We start from the raw sequence: 22606 nt of genomic DNA, 5'->3' as shown, positions 1-22606 counted from the left end.
ACTACCTCGCACCATACGCAAAAATCAACTCAAAATGGATTAAAGAACTAGACATAAGACCTGAAACCATAAAATACATAGAAGGAAATATAGGCGAAACACTACGTGATATGCACATCAAAGACATCTTTACAGACACATCAGCCAAAGCAGTGATAGTGAAGGCAAAGATCAACAGCTGGGACTACATCAAATTAAAGAGCTTCTGCACAGCAAAAGAGACAATAACAAAAATAAAGAGAAACCCCACCGACTGGGAGAACATTTTTGCACACAACACTAGTGATAAAGGACTGATCACAAAAATCTGCAAAGAGCTGATGAGACTCAGCACAAAGAAAATAATCCAGTCAAAAATTGGGCAGAAGAGCTAAAAAGAAACTTCTCTGAAGAGGAAATTCAAATGGCCAACAGGCATATGAAAAAATGTCCAACATCCATTGTATTCAGGGAAATGCAAATTTCATTTGCATTTGGTACAAAAACTATAATGAGATACCATCTTACACCAGTAAGAATGGCACATATTTAAAAAACTAGCAACAACAAATGTTGGTGAGGTTGTGGAGAAAAAGGAACTCTCCTGCATTGCTGGTTGAAGTGCAAACTGGTCCAACCACTATGGAGAGCTGTGTGGAGATTCCTCACCCTGCTAAAGATAGAGCTTCCATATGATCCAGCAATTCCACACCTAGGCATCTACCCAAATGACCCAGAAACATCACTTCCAAAGGACACTGGCATCCCTCTGTTTATAGCAGCACTATTTACAATAGCTAAGCTATGGAAACAAACCAAATGCCCAAAAACAGATGACTGGATCAAGAATATGTGGTACATATACACGATGGAATATTACTCAGCAATCAAAAAGATAAACACATGCAGTTTGCAGCAACATGGATGAAGCTAGAAGGGATCATGCTCAGCAAAATAAGTCAGAAAGAAAAAGAAAAATACCGGATGGTCTCACTCATAGTAGGAATTTAGAAAACCTAAATAAGGGTCCAGGAAAAAGACTAATTAATACAAAGTAAAAATCAAAATCAACAAGTAACTATAAACCAGAGACACACTATTGGGGGGAAGGGCGGGGAGAGGAAGGACTAGGGTCAAAACAAGGGGGGTGAAATTGTACGGGGAATATAACCAAAATTAAAATGCATACATTGTGCAATAATGAAAAATGATGTAAGAATTCTATAAAATATTTTTTTAAAAATTAAGAAAATTCTGATACATGCTACAACTGTAGGAACCTTAAAGTCATTATGTTAAGTAAGACACAATGGACTAACAGGGTATAATTCCATTTCTATTAGGGGACCAGAGCAGTCAAATTCAGAGACAGCAGTAGAATGTGGTTGCTAGGGGATGAGGTGAAGAGGAATGGGGAGCTTTGTTTAACAGGGGGAATGAAACATCCTAGACCAGGATGGTGGGATATTTGTGCAATGATGTCAATGTAGTTAATACCATAACATGCCTGGCTTAAAAATATTTAGTGGTAAATATTATGTATAATTTATAACAATGAAAAAAATGCACATAGATCTGACACATTTACAACACACATCAATATGAGAAAGGAATCTGGAAGGCACAGGGAATGTCAGGCAACCTCCTCCACATGTTTACAACCAGATTATCACTAAAAAATGGTAACAACCAGGGCATCCTGATGACCTAGGGGTTAAGTATCAGGGCTATCATGACTAAGGCCTGAGTTTCATCCCCGGCCAGGGAGCTGACCCACATGGCGCAGCAAACCCACCCTGTCTCCCCACTGCTCCCCTCAACAGTGGATTGCAGTTAGATCCACCTGCCCTGCTCCCCGCTGCACCTCTGGTGAATCCTCTCACACACACCCCTGCACCTCTGGCCTGTACCACAGTTACATGCAAAGAAAAAAAAAAACCTGAGTGCTCACTGACAGAGCATTGGATCAAGATGTGGTCGATCCACACTACAGAATACAAGTCAGCCGTAAAAACATGAAAGGTTACCATTTACAGCAAAATGGACGGAGTCTGAGGCAATCGTGTGTGGTAAAGCCAGATAGAATGACTGAGAGAAACACTGGAAGCTTCCATAGCAAACAAATCAATAAAGCTAATTACTAATAAAAGCCGCACCTGCTAATAAACGGTGAGGTTTGAGCTTCAGAGGGAGGGGGAAGGGTAATGAGGTAAAGGGGATGAGGTTGGGGGAAATCAGTCTCAGGTAGAGACAGGTGTCACGAACAAAAGGCTGGAATTGCGGTCAATGTAGGGGGGTGCATTACAGACAGTACCTGGGAAGGATCCCCTGAGAATATTCTTTCACAACGAAGGACGGAACCTCGGGTGCGAAAGCCCTGCGGTGACAGTGTTTGTCTCTATCATGCAGTAGCAACGAGGCACCACGTGAAGCCGTGAAGCTGAAATGCTGGCATGTTTTTCTCAGGGTTGTTGCATGACCCAAGCACATGCATGTTTCCCTTGGCTGGAAACCACGACAGCCGTCCGCTCCATCCCACAAACGCTTCCACTTTCAAGCCCACTCTGAAGCCAACGAACTGGGTGGGGGGGGGGCGCCGCATAACAAGAACGCCAAAACTGGGTGCCCCCCTGGTGACAGGGGCCCCAGAAAGGGCCCAGGCAGGAGGCCCGTGTGCCGAGGCCCAGGCTGCGGGGGCAGGACAAGGGGCGGCGGGGACAGGGCAGGGTCTGGATGGAAAGAGCCGTCGCGCAGGCGGGGCAGGCGACAGCGGGAAACGTCCTGACATGGAGGGTTTTAACCCAGGAAGCCGCCTGAGGGGTTTTATTCTCAGAAAACTATTCAAAGACTGAGACCTGGAATTTCCATTGTAGGAAAAGTGAGCAGCGGCCGAGGCCCGCGCTGTTCCCACAGGGGCGTCTGCTCGCCCCCCGCCCGAGCCCCTCCCTGGAGGTGCTGACGGGGTGCAGCCTCCGCCTCCGAGAAGCCCCGAGGGGCCCAGGCCGGTGGGTTAAGCCTCCTCTGGGGCCTCCGGGGCCCGGGGTCGAGGAGCCCCGTCCCTGCGGGCGAGGCCTGGGCGGTGGGTCGGGCTGCTCAGACTGGGGGTCGGGCCGGGGCTTCCCTCCTGCCTGCTAGGCCCGGGGCGGGGAGGGGGTGTCACCCCAGAAAACCTCAGTCTGCCCCAAAGACACCATCACCCGCAGTCATGGTCTCCCCTCGAACTGCTGCCCGTCATCATATGGACATACAGCGATTATTCACCCGTTCCCGAGGGTTTTCCTATAGATGTTTCCAAACATTTGTTGCTATAAAGCAGGTGTTGGTCAATAGTTTCATACGTAGATTGTATCAGTATTTCCAGCATTTCCTTAGGTCATTTCCCAAAAATAGACAATTACTAGAACAGGCAGTAGAAATAGTCTAAGCTCACAGTTCTCTGCAGAAGGGTGGAGCAGGTGTCCTTTCCTCAGGAATGAATTACAGCACATATTTCACCTTAGCCCGGCCAACATTTTATTCCGTCTCTCCATCCGTCTTCTTCAAGATTTTGATGCTACCTTTGCACTAGAACCAAGGACACAAAAAGTTCCATTATGTATAATCAATAAATACTCTAGACTCTCAAAAAGGAACATTAGCTCAGTATACCAGCAAATGAAAAAACTAAACTATCTTAAAGTTTAGGAAGTAAAATAAAAGGGTAAAGAAATAAAAAGAGGTTTTTTTCCCCTAATCATGAAATTTTAATGCCACAGGGGATGCACTATATGTATACATACATTCTCTCTCTCTCTCTCTCTCACACACACACACACACACACACACACAACACACTTTTCCTGTGTCTCCAACAATCAGTTTGTACCCTATTCCAGTTGCTACTGACACCACCGAGAATGTCTTGATGATAGAATATGTAGGCTTGGAGGAAGGAACTTCTGTATCCTTGTAGCATCCCAAGCAAGTGAGGAAGGAGAAGACACATGGGGCCTAATTTCTGGAGACCCGCTCCTGCTGAATGTCGTGTCAGGAGTCCCTGAAAGGGGAGGACGGCGTCGACAAAAACTTGGGGGGCCGAGGGGAAGTGGAGTGAGGTAGACACAGACACTCTCTCTGGTGCAAGTAGCTCCTGCTGAGGGTCTCAGCGGGTCTTTATTTATACAGTAAGGCAAGTGGTGAGATTACATCAACATAAGCATTGAAGCAGAACAAAGACAATCATTACATACTTTCTCATGAATGTACAGAGACTCCCTTGGTCTCATACCAAAAGGGCATTTCTTTGGTTACCTTAAAAAACATGAGGGACAATTAGTTTTCTTAGTACAGCTCATTTTCTAACATGATCAATTATTTCAGACAGCACAACACTTGGTGACAATCATTCTATTAAACTTTCCTAGTTTCAGAGTGGGTGTGAAAGCCCTAGTCTATATTCTATTACTGAAATCAACCTATCTCCTTAGCACTCGATTAACTTGGATAATTTATCAATTACTTCAAAGTGGCCTAAAGAAACTCATCAAATCTATGTTAGTTCTACTGAAGTCTAACTCTTAACTATAAATTCCTAACATCCACACAGCCTGCGAACTACTGACCCTTTGCATACACCAGGAAATGTACTGCTGCCGCAAACACATACCCCCTGGGTTAGGCTACGGTTTCCAAGCACAGCTGGTTCAGGGCAGCTTGTTCTCAATAATTCTCAGTGCCAAAACATTTCTTTCCTGACTATACCTTTAGCATTTTTTACTTACTTTAATAATGATTCAAGCATAAGAACAATAAACCAATTAGCATCTAGGTCCGATTTAGGTTTTTACAAGCATTAGCGTCTAGGTCTGAATTAGGTTTTTACTTCTGCATTAACCAAGAACAAACAGGAGAGCATTAGCAGGCGTTGCTATGGAGACTGCCTAGTTCAGATCTTCTGGGAAGTGCAGGAACTCCTCTCTTCTCGGGAGTCTCCCCCAATGCCCAGACCTTGTCAAAGGACAGCATGGGTAGCGCAGCCTGCCGCACCTAATGAAAAAAAAAAATTGTGTTTAGTCAGCATAATCTGGATACAGCCTGAGCATCCAGCAGGAAGAGCAACTGGCAGGACTAGGAAGTGTCATGGAAGTGGCCACCTCAGGGGAGAGGCATCAGCACTCTGATCTATTGAGTAGATGGAGAATCAAGGTAGACACTCACCTTCACATCATAGTAAAGAGTTTCTGCATGGTAGGCAAGTACACTTCAAAAAGATTTCATTGAGAGAGTAAATAATATGATTATGAGATGCTATTTTGATAGGAAAAGGACTAGGCAGCTACAGCTCCAAAGCTGCCTCATGCTTACAGCTCTGTGATTCCAAGGTGTAGGAGGAACACAGCTGAAGGGCTGTTCCTTGGCAACCTGACCTGGTCTGCTGCTCACCAAGCATCAACTCAGACACTCACCTCAGTTTTCTTTGGGGTTCTGAGTTCTACACAGGAAGGCATATAAGACAAGACACTGGCTTCTCAGTGCCCTTTTGTTCATGAGCACATTGGCTGTAGCAGTTTTGGCAGCATGGGGTGTAAGCCACAACCTTCTTCATCCCTAATGAGTGATAGAAAATTGCAAGGTTTCATTCATAGACATTTAAGTGAACTGTACACGATGGCCACTCGTTTTAACCCTTGATTATCTCCCTGTAATCTTAACTAAGGTAACTTCTACATATTCGTTAATATCTGTGGTTCACATAAGATCACATAAGACTTATTCATTTCAGGCCTCCTCAGTGGCGCAGTGGTTGAGCGCTGGGTTGCGAAGCTGCCCGCAGCCTCCATGGCGCCAGTTCAATCCCCGGCTGCTCCCCGGCCACCGGAGGAGGGTCCCACATGGCGCGCAGACCTCTCCTGCCGCCCGCTGTTCCCCTCAGCAGTGTACTTCGGTCCTTCTGCCTGCTCTGCTCCCCGCTCTGGCTCTGGTGAATTCTCTCACCCTCCCGCGCTTCTGACTGTACCCAGTGCTTGTATAAACAAACAAACAAACAAACAACAAAAATAAATAAATAAATAAATAAATAAAACATGCCTCTTTAAAAAAAAAAAAAGACATTCATTTCAGCAGAAACACCCAGATACCCTGCTAACAGAAAAGACTGTCTTCCCAGAACATGAGCATAGCATTGGTATGTTAGGGATACTCAAACCTCAGCCTGCTTCGTTCATATTAAAATTCTTGATACAAAAACTATCTTAAAATCGTAAAGATTCTTCTTTTTAAAAAAAGATTTATTTAGGGAACTCCCCTGGTGGCGCAGGCAGTTGAGTGCCACGCTGTGAAGCTGTCCACAGCCTCTGCAGTGCCGGTTCGATCCCGGCCAGCCGGCAAGGGTCCCACATGGCGCGGCAGACCTCTCCTGTCTCACCCGCTGCTCCCCTCAGCAGTGTATTTCATCAGTCTGCCTGTTCTGTTCCCTGCTCTGTCTCTGGTGAATCCTCTCACCCTCCCACGCATCTGGCCTGTACCCCGGATCTTGTATAAATAAATAAATAAATAAATCTTTTAAAAAATATGTATTTATACAAGGACTGGGGTATAGTCAGAGGCACGGGAGGATGAGAGAATTCACCAGAGACAGAGCAGGAGGCAGAACAGGCAGAAGAATCAAAGACACTGCTGAGGGGAGCAGCAGGCAAGGCAGGAGAGTTCAGCTTCACCATGTGGGTTGGCCCTGGTTGGCCGGGGATCGAACCCACACTGCAGAAAGCTGTGGACAGCTTCACAGCATGGCGCTCAACCCACTGTGCCACTGGGGAGGCCCCTGTAAAGGTTCTTCTTGTTCTCTTCCAGTACTTAAGGAAAATAGTCACCTGTCACTGCAAATGTCACAATCCTTCCAATGTACACTAATGATAAATAAGCACCCTACAAGTTGTTCTATAAAATTAATTACCTGCAGACTCAAGTGAAAGGCTACTTTTAGTGTTGTTACATGTATGACCTTAGCTTATTTTCCACAATATGGAAACCATGAAAACTCAACACCAAATATTGGGAACAAACAGTAGAGGAGGTTCACTCTAAACCCACTAGAACAAAGTGGCCACTGAGGATGTCCAAGCAACAGCACATACATTATCCTGGACTCAGAGAGAAAATAATGCCACAGTCACCCACACAGACTCAGCTCACCAATGATTCCAGATGATTCTGAATATTAGCTCTTACAATATTCTAAATTATCTAATGTAAAATAAAATGATCACTACATCTTCCATTATATCACAGATGCCAGTTTTTCAATTGGCCTCAAATAGTAAAGTCTGCATCTAAAGAATATGACCAATTCCACAGGTCTCAGAGATAACATTTACAAGCCTCTATATCAATACCCACAATCAGATCCATAATGAAAATATTTTTGTCCACCTTCAAATATAACTTTTAAACATTTATATTAGTATTCCATAACATTAAATTAGCTCAACAAATAATTATGCTTATCCAATATCAAAACAAACTTTGAGGACCTCCCTGGTAGACTAGGGCTTAAGTCTCAGCACTATCACCACAATGGCCCATAATACGGCCTAAGTTAGATCCCCAGCCATGGAGCTAACCCACATAGGGCACAGCAGACCTCTCCTGTATTACCACTGCCCTCCTGAGCAGTGTATTTCAGTAGATCTGTCTGCTCTGCTCCCCACTCTGTCTCTGGTAAATCCTCTCATCACCTCACACCTCTGGCCTGCACCCCAGGTCTTCTACACAAAAATAAATAAAATCTTTAAACAAAAAGAAAAACAAACTTTGATTTAGAAATTGGTAGAGTTCTTGTATGCATAAATAAATACAAATGCATAAATAAATAAAAATAAATCTTAAAAAACACCAATGATTCAAAGCAATAAAGCACAGCAATGTTACCATGATCCCAAATGTGGACAGTAATGTCCAGTTTGGGGAGCAAAAGGATCACAGTGTGGTGGCAGGGAGCACTGGATACTTCAATGCAGACAGATGGATTTACAGCCTGGGGAAGAATTTAGCCAGAAGCCAAGTCATATGTGTTTCCTCTGCAGCTATTCAATAGCATAATAAAAACTAAACTCCCTATTTTCTACTTACAACTGAGATTCAACCAATGGCAGTTATAAGTTTTTTACATTTTTAAAAGACCACAATAAATTTTAAAAATACTGTGTGTATAGCCCAGTCCCTGGCAGACTGCAGGCACTTAGCTAACCCTTGTTCACTACTTTGAGTGTTCATAGTACTTTCTATCATGGAAAAGAATATACAACCTCCTGGGCCTCCCTGGTGGCACAATGGGTTGAGATGCAGACTGTGAGGCTCTCCGCAGCCACTGCAGCACGAGTTCGATTCCCCCTGCCTGCCAGGGAGTGGCCCATATGAGGCTGCAACTTCTCCTGCCTCGCCCGCTGCTCCCCTCAGCAGTGTGTTTCAGTTGGTGTGCCTGTTCTGTTCCCTGCTCTGTCTCAGGTGGGTCCTCTCACCCCCTGCACATCTGGACTGTGCCCAAGTTCTTGTATGCATAAATAAGTAAGGACTTTAAAAAATACACACCCTCCCATGCTGACATAACTGCTGAAAAAATAGTTATGTACAGACATCATCATTAAATTGAAGTCCACTTATCCAGATGTGTATACTTTATTAAAACCCAAAGGATCATTCCCAGAAGTGTCTATAAAGGCACACCCCATCCTACTTGCTTTGCTTTATCAGATACTGCTTTTCACAGATTGAAGGTGTGTGGCAACCTGGACTGGGGCAAGTCCAGCAGCGCTATTTTCCCAAAAGTATATGCTCACCTCATGTCTCGGTGATATCTAATTAGGGTATTTTCTCATTAGACAAAATACTATTGCACACTTAATAGACTACACTATAGAGCAAACAATATTTATTCACACCAGGAAACCAACAAAAAAGTAGTGACTTGATTTATGTAATATTAGGTTTGTTGTGGTATTCTGGATTTGAACCAACAATATCTTCAAGGTGCACCTTACCACCTTTTATTTGGTGCAGTGTAAGTACACCTATTAAAGCAAAGATATTTATTTTGCTAAGGCTGCTGTTTGGAGCTGGCCCTATGCCCACTATGGCAAACCTAATAAAGATGGGAGGCGATCACAGCCTGTGCTTGGATAGAGAAACGCTTGTCACAAAATGCTTAAGAACATGTATCACTATGAAATAGACCTATTTTCAACTCCACAGAATTTTTTTGTATTTAGTTTATATCCAAAGGACAATTTAAAATTGAAGGTAAGGGCCTCCCCGGTGGCGCAGCGGTTGAGCACTGGGCTGTGAAGCTGCCCGAAGCCTCTGCAGCACCGGTTCGATCCACGGCCACCAGCAAGGGTCCCACATGGCACACAGACCTCTCCTGCCGCGCCCACTGCTCCCCTCAGCAGTGTACTTCGTCAGTCTGCCTGTTCTGTTCCCCACTCTGGCTCTGGGGAATTCTCTCACCCTCCCGCATTTCTGACTGTACCCAGTGTTTGTATAAATAAATAAATAAATCTTTTAAAAAATAATAAAAATAAAAGTGAAAGTAAGTAAAGGACAGTGCACAGACACCAGCTGGCAGAAAGAGCTGCAAACACAAAATGTTTCTGAAAAGAAACACCTGCACAGTCACAGCAGGCAGGAGAGCTGCCTCGATCTCCAGGGCATTTTTTAAGTAGGACATACATCTTTACACTCAACTTTACATTCGGTCCATTGTAATGACAAAAATAATCAAGATCATTTCAGAGAATGGATGTGTGCTCTTCAATACTGAAAGAGAATTACTAAGAGCGATATGCAAGAATCTAAACTTTAGAACTATGTAAATAACCTTTTTTAAATCTAATCACAAAATGACAAAAGTTCACTGAGAAAATTGTCAACAGAAAAAAACATGAATAACAAAACAATCACCACGGATACCAACATCCTAAGGACACTAGTCACTGCTTCTAGTACATTTCCCACTTATATAGATGAGATAGATCTAAACATTAACAATTAAAGGGGGGGTCTTATCCTGAATAATACCGCAGACACTGCTGAGGCATCACTTTCTTATCAATTGTTCTAGATGTGCAGGAATTCCCTCTGGTAGTTACAGCACAGCAGCTAAGCCTGCTGTATGGGAATAATTACAGAAAAGTCTATTTTGAAATGCAGTGTCTTATAAGCAGCAATCACTTTTGGGATTAGAGCTAGTTCTAAAACTATTAAGTAAATTATGTGCAACATTAAAGACAGCATCTGCATGTAACACAATGATACATTAAACTTTTGTTTTAACCTGAGGGTCCTTCCTTATGAAGGAGGAAACCCAACATCCATGGAGCTGCTCTGAGGATGGACAGGGTCACCCACACTCCTCCCCTCCCCCTGGCCTTGAGGGGTTTACAGTTTAGCCTCATTTGACAATCTCCAACTCAGACAAAAATATGGAGTCCAAAATCCCTGATCTTTCTCCATATTTGTATGATCTTAACACAAGTTCCTTGTCTCTTTTGGACCTTAGGATTTTCAACTACAGAGTAGGAATAATTTCTCTATAGTGTCATCAATGAGTTCACATAACTTAACAAATGAACTTGTTGCACAGGGTCAGGTAATGTCCAGCAGGTTCTCAACAAACATCGATTTCTTTCTCCTACCCTGAAGAGTTCAAAGCAAGCATAAAAGGTTTTACAATGGAGGAGCTAATATCAGTTTAACAGATTCAAAATATTAAAAAGTAAGTAGATTATCCACAAAATGTCCACTTCCCAGGTGAATGAGTGATGGTGGCTTATTCACTCTCTAAAATAGGAGGGATCCTCTTAGTGCCAGGTATCAGTAGAGAAAAGATCTCAAGAGCTTAGGAAAGGGCCCTTCAGTGTCTCAGATGATTCCCCATAGAGAAACTTTCCAACCCCATTGGTGATAGCACCCAGTTGACCCTGCTGTGGGAATCTTGGGTGTGTCCTTTAGTGATACAGAGATGGTCACAGGTTTCAATACACTGAATTGGTGAATACAAACCCATTTTTGAAAACCAAACATTGTAGCCAGAGTGTGGCAGCCATGTGGCTCTTGGTCATTCAAGGCTCAGGAAAGTCTGGATTCTATTCAAGGAACCTAAAGTTGCCTCCTGAGGCAGTTTCCAGGTGTCAAAGTTCCCTCTTCCAGGCTCTAAATGGACACATCGGCTGCACAACAGTAAGTGACGCCTCAGCCCTCAGATGTGGGCCCAGGACCAACATGGGCAGCCTCTCAGACCCCATGAGATATGCAGAGCCCCAGGCACCATGCAGCCCACTGGGTCAGAAACTGCATCCCGGGGAGACTGGGACACGACACTGCCCTCCTGCCTGCTAGATCTGGGGAAGGGAAGGGGATGTCAGCCCCAGAAAAGTTTACAATACGTTCCCCAAATTATAAGTCTACAGAAATAAAACACACAGATCAATGGAACAGAGTGCAGAACCCAGAAAACCCACCCCAGGGGTTGATCAGTGTAGCAGGGAGGAGCCAGGAGCAAACACGGGGGACACACTTTCATTCAGGGGTGCTGGGCACCCACGGGTTCACACTCAGGAATGACCTGACACCCATGTTCCTCCAAGACACAAAATGACCCAAGCAGAGCTCTCCACATCCAGCCTGCCCAGCCCTGGGTCCCCTGACTCACCACTCTGCAGTCAGCCACGGGCAGGGAGATGTCTTCACCTTCCCCTCGCTTTGGGGAGGTTCCTGAAGAAACCAGGTTCCCCTAGGCAAGAACTTCACCCTGAGTCCCGGGAAGAAAGTGCCAAGGCGAGCCCGGACGCTGAAGAGGCAGGAGCCACGCGTAGGCGAGGGGCTGCAGGGGCGGGGAGCAGCAGCAGGTGCGCGTGGGGTGGGGCTGCAGGTGGTTGCAGCAGGGCTGCAGGGGCGGGGAGCAGGGCTGCAGGTGCAGGGGCGGGGAGCGGCAGCAGGCGCGTGGGGTGGGGCTGCAGGTGGTTGCAGCAGGGCTGCAGGAAGGGTGAGCAGATCTGTGGGTGCGGGTATACAGGGTGGGGATGTGGGGGCAGAGGCCAGCGGAAAAGCCCCGGGTGCTCACGGGCCGCGCCCGCCCGTCCTGCTGCGGCTGAAGTTTAGAAAATCAAACCAAAATGCAGGCGAGTATCCCACATCTCTGAAAATACTAACCCAAAATTTCCACAAGTCATTAAAACAGCAAATCGTGTCCATGTGCTTTAAAGACATGGTCAGGAACACTGACCCGCAACCACAGAGGGCCCCCCAAACTGGCTGCGCACCCCACAGTGAGAGAGGGGCCGCCCGCCCCGGCCGCCGCCCCCGCGCCTCCTCACAATTCCCCTCGAGGCCGCACTTCCCCGCCTCGCCACCAGGCGGCGCGCGCTCCCCTCACGCCTGCGCGCTGCCCCCGGGGCTTCTCCTTCCTCGGCCCGCAGACCCGCTCCGCCGGGGCGGGCGTTCCTGGCTTCCGTTTCTGCCACTTCCGCCCCCACCTCCGATCCGCGTCACTGCGTAGGGGCGTGACGTCAACACGCGGGGCGGGGGGGGCGAGGCCGAGGAAGGAGAGGCTCGCGGGGGAAACTAGGGGCAGAGCAGCGGCGCGCTCCGCCTGGTGGCGCGGAGGGGCGGTGCAGCCGAGGCGGGGTAATGGCGGGCGGAGGCTCCAGGGCCAGAGGGAGGCGCAGGCGGGGCCAGAGCCGCGGCCAAGGGGCGGGTCTGCCAGGCGAGGGGGAGATGCAGCCGTGGAGAGTGGGGGGGGCGCGCAGAGGGGGAGCAAGAAGCGGGAGTTTGTTCCGGTGTGACGTCAGAGCCTTGAAGATGGGAGACACAATCACGTGGAGGCAAGAACCCACTGAAATCGGGATTCTCGCTCTTTCAGAGAAGAGAACAAATTGGTATCACCCTTCTGCTGGGGGAACTTTGAATTTAGATACCAGAATTTGGAATATTATCCATATGTGTATTTATTTAAAGAAATAGTCATTCAATAGTAATTCCCAATAGTAATTGGGAAATGACCTAAAGGAATGATTTTGTCAGGGGGAAAGGATGTTCTGAACTAATCCCATACAGGCTTTGTGGACTCCACCCCACTCCAGACCAAAGCCATCAAGACATTGGGAAAGACAAATCCCGTCACCACCAAAGGGAAGGTGGCTGGGACCTGAGGGTGGAGTTAAGCAGCCAGGTTTGGTATAAAAACCAAACACGTGGGCCTTGGGGGGGCTCGCTCTCTCGCTCGCCTGCTGGCTTCATGGCTCCTGGCTTGTGGCCAGCTCTCAGAGTGCCATTTGGGATTCCAGATCCGCGGATCAGGTAGGATGCATTTAAACTTTGTCTCCTGGGCCTCCCCAGTGGTGCAGCGGTTGAGCGCTGGGTTGCGAAGCTGCCCGCAGCCTCTGCGGCGCCGGTTTGATCCCCGGCTGCTCCCCGGCCACCGGAGGAGGGTCCCACATGGCGCACAGACCGCTCCTGCTGCCCGCTGCTCCCCTCAGCAGTGTACTTCGGTCCTTCTGCCTGCTCTGCTCCCCGCTCTGGCTCTGGTGAATTCTCTCACCCTCCCGCACTTTTGACTGTACCCAGTGCATGTATAAACAAAAAACAAACAAACAAATAAATAAATAAAACATGCCTCTATAAAAATAAATAAATAAATAAAAATTACAAAAAAACTTTGTCTCCCACTTTTCTCTCTGAGCTGTACATTTCCTCATTTGCCCTTCCCTTGTAAATAAACCTTTTATTAACCTTTCATATGTGCCTGCAGTAGAGTATTGGTAAGTCCTTTTAAGCGTGTGGGTGAGGACCCACAGTCAGGCAACCCGTTTTGTATCCGGGCTGCCCTGTAACAGTTTGAACACAAATAAAAATCTTTGTTTGTAAAATGCTAACCAGCATTTTCTTATACTAACAAATACTTGGGAACACTCTAAATCAAAACTCCAGGAATCACTAAAATATATTACACTATATACATAAAGCAAATGTAGAAATTAGGTACAATAATTCTGAATAGTTTTCAGTAACTTGAAATATATGTATGTTATAATGTTAAATAAAGGAAGAAAAATATAAAATTGTAGGCATAGTGTTGTTTCAGATATAAAATAAACATAATATGATTTATTCAAATCTTAAATACCAGACAAAATTAAAATCGTGTGTTAAGTATGCATTTATTGATACACATTTAGGTGATGCATTGTCATGAAGGGCAAGGAAAATAATCATAATGACAGAAACACATTCGTGCTTAATTAGTGAGGAAGATTATGATATAGTGTGGTTGTACATTTCCTCACTCAGCTAATGCGAGTTCATTTTGTAATTCTACAATTTCACGTTTATAGTCTTGGCCCATACACATGGGTCCTATAGTTCACAGTTCAAAATACTGAAAATTATGAGGAAAAAAGTAAGCTAACACACAAAACTATCTCTTTTAAAAAGATTTATTTATTTATGCATACAAATGCTGGGGTGTACGCCAAAGGTACAGCATGTGAGAGGACTCGCCAGACACAGAGTGGGGAGTACAACAGGTAGATCCACTGAAATCCACTGCTGAGGGGAGCAGCAGGGAGACAGATGAGGTCTGCTCTGCCTTGGGAGTCAACTCCCTGGCCAGGGATCAAACTCAGGTCACAGTGGTTGGCAATAGCTTGACAGTGCTGAGACTTTAACCCCTGTACCACCAGGGATGCACTAAAAGGATTTATCTTTTGATGAAAAATCACAGTTCATTGTTCCTCATTGTATTTTATTCTAATGTTCAGATTTTCCACAATGTACACAACTCCTTTTCAGTTTCAGAACCAGCCAACCAAAGCTAATAAAAAAATTAGTGCAATCAGTGGTTCAATTAGCCCCCTGTTCCTTGGCAGGTGAAAAGTAACCATAGAATATTTTTTAAAACCAGTCTTAAGAATTCTGTTGTGGTGGGCCTCCCTGGTGGTGCAAGGGGTTAGGACGCAGCCTGTGGAGCTGTCTACAGCCACTGCAGCACAAGTTCAATCCCCATCCAGGGAGCTACCCACGTGGAACAGCAGACCTCTCCTGGTTCCCCACTGCTCCCCGCAGCAGTTTATTTCAGTCAATCTGCCTCTTCTGTTCCCCACTCTGTCTCTGGTGAATCCTATCACCACCCCCCCCACACACACACACACTACTGGCCTGTACCCCAGTTCTTGTATGCATAAATAAATAAAGCTTTTAAAAAAAGCATTCTGTTGTGGTTATGTAGCAGGGTGGTACCCAGGAAAGGGGGAGTTACAGGTCTTGCCTCACCCAAGAGAGGGTGGAGCTGAGCAGGGAGGACAAAAACTGGACAGGAGACTGGAGAAGGAAGGAAGCAGTGTGGAGAGCAAGATGGAGACCTGGAGGAGACACATGGAGCAAGGAGACATGTGAAGAAACTGTGCTTGCCTTTTGGTCGTCGACTGGGTGAAACAGATGTGGGTGAGAGACCCGTGGGGAGGTGACAATGGCGGTTTTTGTCTTGATTTTGATTTTGTTCTTTTCCTCCCAGACTTGTCTGGCTATTTCTGACCCTTTCCTATGGGTCCCCCTGGAAGGTGCTTTGTAGCAGCTTTTGGGCCTTGCTCTGGGCCAATCCCATTTGGCTGGACTTTTGCCCAGAGGGGATGGGTAACTTTGGGTGATTAATTTAGAAATTATATTCTTTGTCTTTTCAGTATTGTTTACTGATTGTATGTATTAAAGTTCCTTTCCATTAAAAGTGTTATGTTTTGTCTTGATGTGGCAGATGGCAGAACCTATTTAGAGCAGGCAGATTTGGGGGTTCTGGGGTGCCCCTCTCCCTGCCCTGTAACAGTTATAAAAAATTTAAGGGTGAAAATATGGCATTCCTGATAGTAAAGCAGAGGTGGACAGAGCAGCTCCATGTCAGTTAATGTCAAGCTCACCTCGTTTTTGTTTGTGTTTTGTTTTCTGTTTTATTACTGAGGGGTGATGGATTATTGGAATAGAAAAATTTAGAAAGGAAGATACTGTAAGGACAATTTATAAATCTTTATTAACCCAACTATGGAAGGTTCCAGCAATCTAAGGTGGGGTCAGAAAAGATGATCAGCCAGAGGTGGGAGCAGAGAGGATTATCAAACTTAGAAGACCAATTCATTCTGACACCAAGGCAATAATTTCCACAATAATTCCATCAAGGGACCTTATGAAAGAACACCCCTTACCCTGGCAAAATGCAGCTTTTTTTCTTTCAGAAGCCTGTGTCTATGCAGACGTCTCTCTTTGCTGTTCTCTTTTCCTCAATAAACTTGATGCGTGCTAATGAAAAGGAACATTACTCAATTAATTGTCAGAGGGATCCAAGAAGCGCCCTTATACTGAGCCCTATCACCTGAATTCCATCAAGGAGTTTTCAATTTTTAGTTTGAACTGAGGCTCCTACTCATTTGTTGGTCCAAATGAACACATTTTACCCTTTTTCAATTTTTAAAGTATTTATTGTGCTTAGTCAACAAGCTTCATATAGTTATAGGTAAAAATAAAAAACGGTGAAAATAATAAGGCACTAATTCAAAGTTCAGACCCTTCCAGCTTTCGATACAAGATGTCTGGGGCCTCTCTCATGGCTCTCTCAGCACTATCAAGCTACTGGCAGCCACTGTGGCATGATTTCCATGCCCAGCCTGGGAGCTGGCCCACATGGTGCAGTAGACCTCTCCAGTCTTGCCCACTGCTAACCTCAGCAGAGTATCTCTGCATCTCTGGCCTACAACCCCATCTTGTATGCATAAATAAATAAAAATTTTACAAAATAAACAAGTACAAGAGGCCTGAAACTTGTACAAAATTATGGGAAGAAAAAGACAAACTTTTGAATGGAGCAATAACATTTCATAAAACAAAATTTGAAATAACTAATAAAACCTTCCTGTGACTAGGTCATTGCCTTTAGAAAAAGAAATATAGAACATAGTAGAATGAAATTCCTGTGTTCCAAGTCAACTTGTCACAGATCAATATAAATCTAGTGTCCTACTGTAACAGGGTGGTCCCCAGGAAAGGGGGAGTTTCCAGGTTTCCTGTCCTACCCAAAGGAGGGTGGAGCTGAGCAGGGAGTAAAGAAGCTGCATAGGAGACTGAGGAAAGAAGGAAGCAGGATGGAGCCAGAAGACCTGGAGGAGGCACAGGGAGCTGAGAGACACATGAAGAAACTGTGTTTGCCTTTTGGTCGTGGACTGATTGACACATATGTGGGTGAGACCCATGGGGTGGTGACAATGGCAGTTTTTGTCTTAATTTTGATTTTGCTCTTTTCCTCCCAGATGTGTCTGGTTGTTTCTGATACTTTTCTGTAGGTCCCCACTGGAAGATGCTTTAGACTTGTGGCAGCTTTAGGGCCATGCTCTAGGTCAATCCTGCTTGGACCCACGAGGGAATGGGTAACTTTGGGTGCTTGATTTAGAAACTATAATCTTTGTCTCTCCTGTATTGTTTACTAATTGTATTAAAGTTCCTTTTCATTAAAGTCTCATATGTTTTGTGTTGATGTGGCAGATGGCAGAACATATTTAGAGCAAGCAGGTTTGCAGGGTCTGGGGTGCCCCTCTCCCTGGAAGGTAACACTACCAAACAGAACACTTTCATTTTCTGTCTCATCCTAGAACTGAAAACCTGATTATTTCAGTGGAGGTTCCATAATAGACAAGAAATACGGTGATATCAAAATTTATGTTGATTCATCTGTGCTAGTTCAACAGTGAGCCTATTTCTGGGTAAGCTTGCAAACTATACAAGGTCAGAAGCATCATAAATGAAGAGGGTGCTAAGGCTCAAGGAAAAGAAAGAAAAAACACTGGGGGCCTCCCCAGTGGCTCAGCGGTTGAGTGCTGGGCTGCGAACCTGCCTGCAGCCTCTGCTGCACCAGTTCGATCCCCGGCCCACATGGCACAGCAGACCTCTCCTGTCTCACCTGCTGTTCCACTTAGCAGTGTATTTCAGTCAGTCTGCCTGTTCTGTTCCCTGCTCTGGCTCTGGTGAATCCTCTCACCCTCCCGCGCTTCTGACCATACTCAGTGCTTGCATAAATAAATAAATAAATCTTAAAAAAAAAACAACACTGGGAATAGCAAGAGTCATATGAGGAACCAAAGAATGCCAACAATATTTACATCTCATTTTTTAAAAAGGGAATTTTATATTTTGCTAAAAAGCTACCCTATAAATGAATTTTGTCAACTGTCAATGAAAGTAAGTCACTAATACATAGCAGACAACTATTGCAATGTCTATCCGTGACTTTTATTGTTTTTGACGGAGTGACTTTCAAAGTAGCAATGATAGCAACAAATGTTGTAGTCTCAACCCATTTGAGCAATGTTGAAATGGAATTGTGTACCGACCCACAACATGGACATCCTCATCAACATTTCCACCCAAGACGTAAAGACACTCGAGTCTTCCCCATTTATCTTAGAATTTTTAGGTTGTCACCATCTTCGGAGGAAAAATGAGCTATTTACCTGTATCTCACTTTGAATTTCCACACCGTTATGATGCAGCAAGATCATCGGGTGGGTATCGCCACCGTGAGTCCTGTCCTCCTTTGTCAGGACTCTCCTAAGAATTGGAGTAAAGTCCCAACCTGGGCCACGAGTACTGAAGGTCTGATCACTGTTGTGCTTTGAGTGCTCTGAGCAGAGGACTCAATGGAACAAGGTAAAAATGCACCATGGTCCACCCAGGAGCTCGCCCTGCAGCTGTGTCCATCACACCATGGGTCCCGCTGGAGCTGGTTGCTGCCTGTGACAGAAGCTGCACAGACTCTCTGAGCACCTTCATCCTTCCCGTAGCCAGAAGCTCCACCCTGAGGGTGCAACAACCACACCATCTCCTCACTGGCCACGAGGGATTAGCACCTGTTTGGCAGTGTCATTCCAGGCATCGAGGCCCCTGACAGTTGAAAGAGAGGTGGGTAGGGCTGCTCCAGCACTCCCCCCCCCGCCCAAGAAGATGCCAGGTCTGTGCTTCCACCTACACTGAATAAGGAGAGAGAGGAGCTGACTGGCAGGGGCACCAAGACTACCCCCTCTGCTGAAATGGAAGGTTCTAGGCTCAGGCAGGCCCAGAGGGTGTAGGTTTTTCTTTTTGTGGCTCCAATACCTGAGCCACAGTTTCCTCATCTGTAAAAAGGAAAGTATTTCCTCAACTCTAGAGTTGGACATGATCCCTTCACCTGTTGCCCTGAGTGCCCACTGTCTGCTAGATGCCTAGGACACGAGCTGAGCTGAGCCCACAGCTCAGGGCACCCTGACGAGCAATTGGGGACACAGGGAACTTCAGCAGACACACAAGAATTGTGACAGGAAGTTTGAGATGCCACAATCTTCCCTGGAAGGGGCACCTGACAACACGCTCCTGGCCAAGGGGGCATCATGCAGGGCTCCAGTGGAATGACCCTTGAAGTGGACTTGGTCAGGTGAATAGGGTGGGGGAGAGAGAAGGAGGCTGTCAGAGAGGGGCCACGGGCCTGAGACAGCAGGAGCAGATGGCAAGACTCTCGTAATCTTGTCTGGAGGCTTGGACTTTAGCCTGAGCGCGGACAGTGGGAGCCACTGAAGAGATTTTTGAAGCTGTAAATAAATTACGTGACAAACAGGTTGTCTTGTGAGGGCAGCGAGGACCGAGGAAAGAACTGCAGACAGCCCTTGGGAAACATCTGGTTCCTCCCTTTCCTCTCCTCAGTCAGGCAAAGATAAGAGGACGTGACCCAACCCGCCCAAGACAGCAGCGATGTGCCCTTGCTCGCCAGGTACAAATTCAGACCCCAGGCCCAGCTTCAAAAAGGAGCATCTGCGGACCAGTGGGTCTGGCCCTGCCTTGTCCAGTGGCAGGTGACTAGCCCGCAATTGAGGATTGTGGATTTTACAAACACACGTGACCAGAGACGTGGCTCTAACTTCATTATCAACTTCATGTTTTCCAGTTTCACATTTTGAATTTCCTGACTTAATTCCACTCCTTTATAAAGGAGTGCAAGTCACTTAAGTGCAACATTTTCTCTGGTGGCACCATGAAGCAGATGACAAAGGGATGATCTTACTGAGCATTCCATCAGCAGAAATGTGGATTAATATCTTAATATTATACGATCAATAACTGGTCATCTATTATATGATAAAATGCCTTTGCCTTTCAATCTGAAATACTCCTTCTTCATCCAGAGAACAGATCTACTTTTTCTTTTTAGAATTTATAGAAAATAACACCTATGTTTTTTATTAACACTCTGTTTGATGAATGTTCCATAATTGGGAAAAAGTAATATACCTAGATGGGACTTCCTATTTGTATACAATTTACAGATTCAGTGCAATTTCGATGAAACTTTAAATGGTGTTCTTCAACAAAATGGAACCAATACTGTTCAAATTCATATGGAATCACAAAACCTCCAGTAGCGAAAGTTCTCCTGACTAGAAGAGAGGAATCATGGAGGCCTGACACTCCCAGACAGCTGACAACACGACAAAGCCATTCTCATAAAAACTGTGTTGCGACAAAACCAGACACAGAGACCAATGGAATCAAATTTAAGCCCAGAAATAAAACCACCCATATATGGTGAACTAACCTATGACAGAGGAGCAAAGAATATACATTGGAAAAAATAGCCTCTTCCATAAATGATTCTGGGAAGCTGGATTGCAACATGCAAAAGAATGGACCTAGACCACTACTTCATACCACACACAAACCAACTCCAGAGGATGAAAGACTTGCATGTGAAACCTGGCACCATAGAATACACAGAACAGAACATAGGCCAACACTCAATGACACGATCCTTAGAAACGTGTTTGAGGAGTTGTCTCCAGAAGCAAGGAAATCAGGGAGAATGTAGATAGCTGGGGCTACAGCAAGCGACAGTCATCAACACAGAGACACCCGCTGCATGAGGGAAAATATCGGCACACCGCACCGCATGACAGCTAAGGGACTGATATCAAAGATCTACAAAGAGCTTACACGGCTCAACAAAACAAACAATCCAGTTAAAAAAATTGCCAGAAGTAAAAAGACACTTTGCCAAAGAAGAAATGCAAATGGCCAGCAGGCACAGAAAAGATGTTCAGCATCACTGATATCAGGGAAATGCAAATCAAAACCACAATGAGCTGCCACCTCACTCCACTGAGAAGGCTCCACATTTAAAAAGAGAATCTGGAAACAACAAATGCTGGAGAAGTGGCGGAGAAAAAGGAGCCTCTGGCACCGCCGGTGGGCGTGCAAACTGGTCCAGCCACTATGGGCAGCTGTGTGGAGGTTCCTCAGAACACTGAAAATGGGTCTACACATGATCCAGCATTCCACTCCTAGGAATCCACCAAAGGGACAAAAAAAAAAAAAACAGGAAATCCGAACTGCTGTGTTCAGTGCAGCCCTATTTATAATAGCCGTGACATGGAAACAACTCATGCCAGAAAACAGATGAATGGAACAAAACGTTGTGGTACAGTTACACCACGGAATACTGCTCAGCAATCAAAAAAGACACATTCATGCCACAGGTGGCGATAGAGATGGGGCTGCAAGGGATGATGCTACCACAATAAGGCAGGAGAAAGATAAATATCAGGTGGTTTCACTTACATGCGAAAAATAGAGAAACTGAACAAAAAAAAAGGGAGAGAACAAGACAACCCTAGCAGGCTGACCAAGACCTGAGGCACCCAGCGGGGAGGGGGAGGGAGGAGGGTGAACAGAGGGGAGGGAAGAGCACAAGGGATTATGGTGATGGGGCACGGGGGCTATTTTGGTGGGAGAACTATGGGGACCACCCCTGAGGGGAGACACCAATAACTAAAAAAATGAACAACGATGCAAGAAAAAAAAAGAGAGATGGTCTTTAAGGACAGGGAAGACCCGAAGACAATATAAATAAATAAATGCTCTAAAGGGGGTCTCACTTGAGCACTGCTGGAGGCACTGCCGAGGCCTCCCCTCATCCGTTGTTCTAGATCTCAAGGAATTGTCTCTGGCCTGTGCAGCAAGTCAGCCTGCTGTGTGTGAATAATTAGAAAAATGCTATTTTTATTTTTAAAGATTTATTTATTTATACAAGAACCAGGGTACAGGCCAGAGGTGCGGGGGTGAGAGGAGTCACCAGAGACAGAGTGGAGAGCCGAACTGGCGGATGGATTGAAATCCAGGGCTGAGTGGGGCAGCGGGGAGACAGGGAGGTCTGCTGCGCCCTGAGGGCTGCTCCTGGCCCGCAGGGGTGGACTCATCCTGCAGGGGCTGGCCAGAGCTGGGGATCTCCATCTGTACCCACCTGCCCCCCAGGAAACCCATGAACATGACCTGAAATGGTCCCCAGTTCTCACGGGGAAGCTGAGCACAATCTGAGTTGTAGGAGAGACGGCGCCGCCATGGGGATCATGATGGAGAGACCTCGCTCAGGGCAGCGACATCCTGCCCCAGGACGGTGCGGGGGCTCCTGACCCCAGCTCCCCCTGTGCGGGCAGCAGCTGCCGGCCCCGTCCCGGTGCTGCCCCCCACCAGGGCCTCTCTCCCCGCCGGCCCTCAGCAGAGGCAGCGCCGCTCAAGGCCCAACCCGGCCCGGGACCCTGAG

Source organism: Talpa occidentalis, unplaced genomic scaffold, assembly GCF_014898055.3.
Source record: "Talpa occidentalis isolate TD23 unplaced genomic scaffold, MPIMG_talOcc4v2.1 talOcc4.10, whole genome shotgun sequence".
Lineage (NCBI taxonomy): Eukaryota > Metazoa > Chordata > Mammalia > Eulipotyphla > Talpidae > Talpa > Talpa occidentalis.
This window is presented reverse-complemented; position numbering follows the sequence as displayed.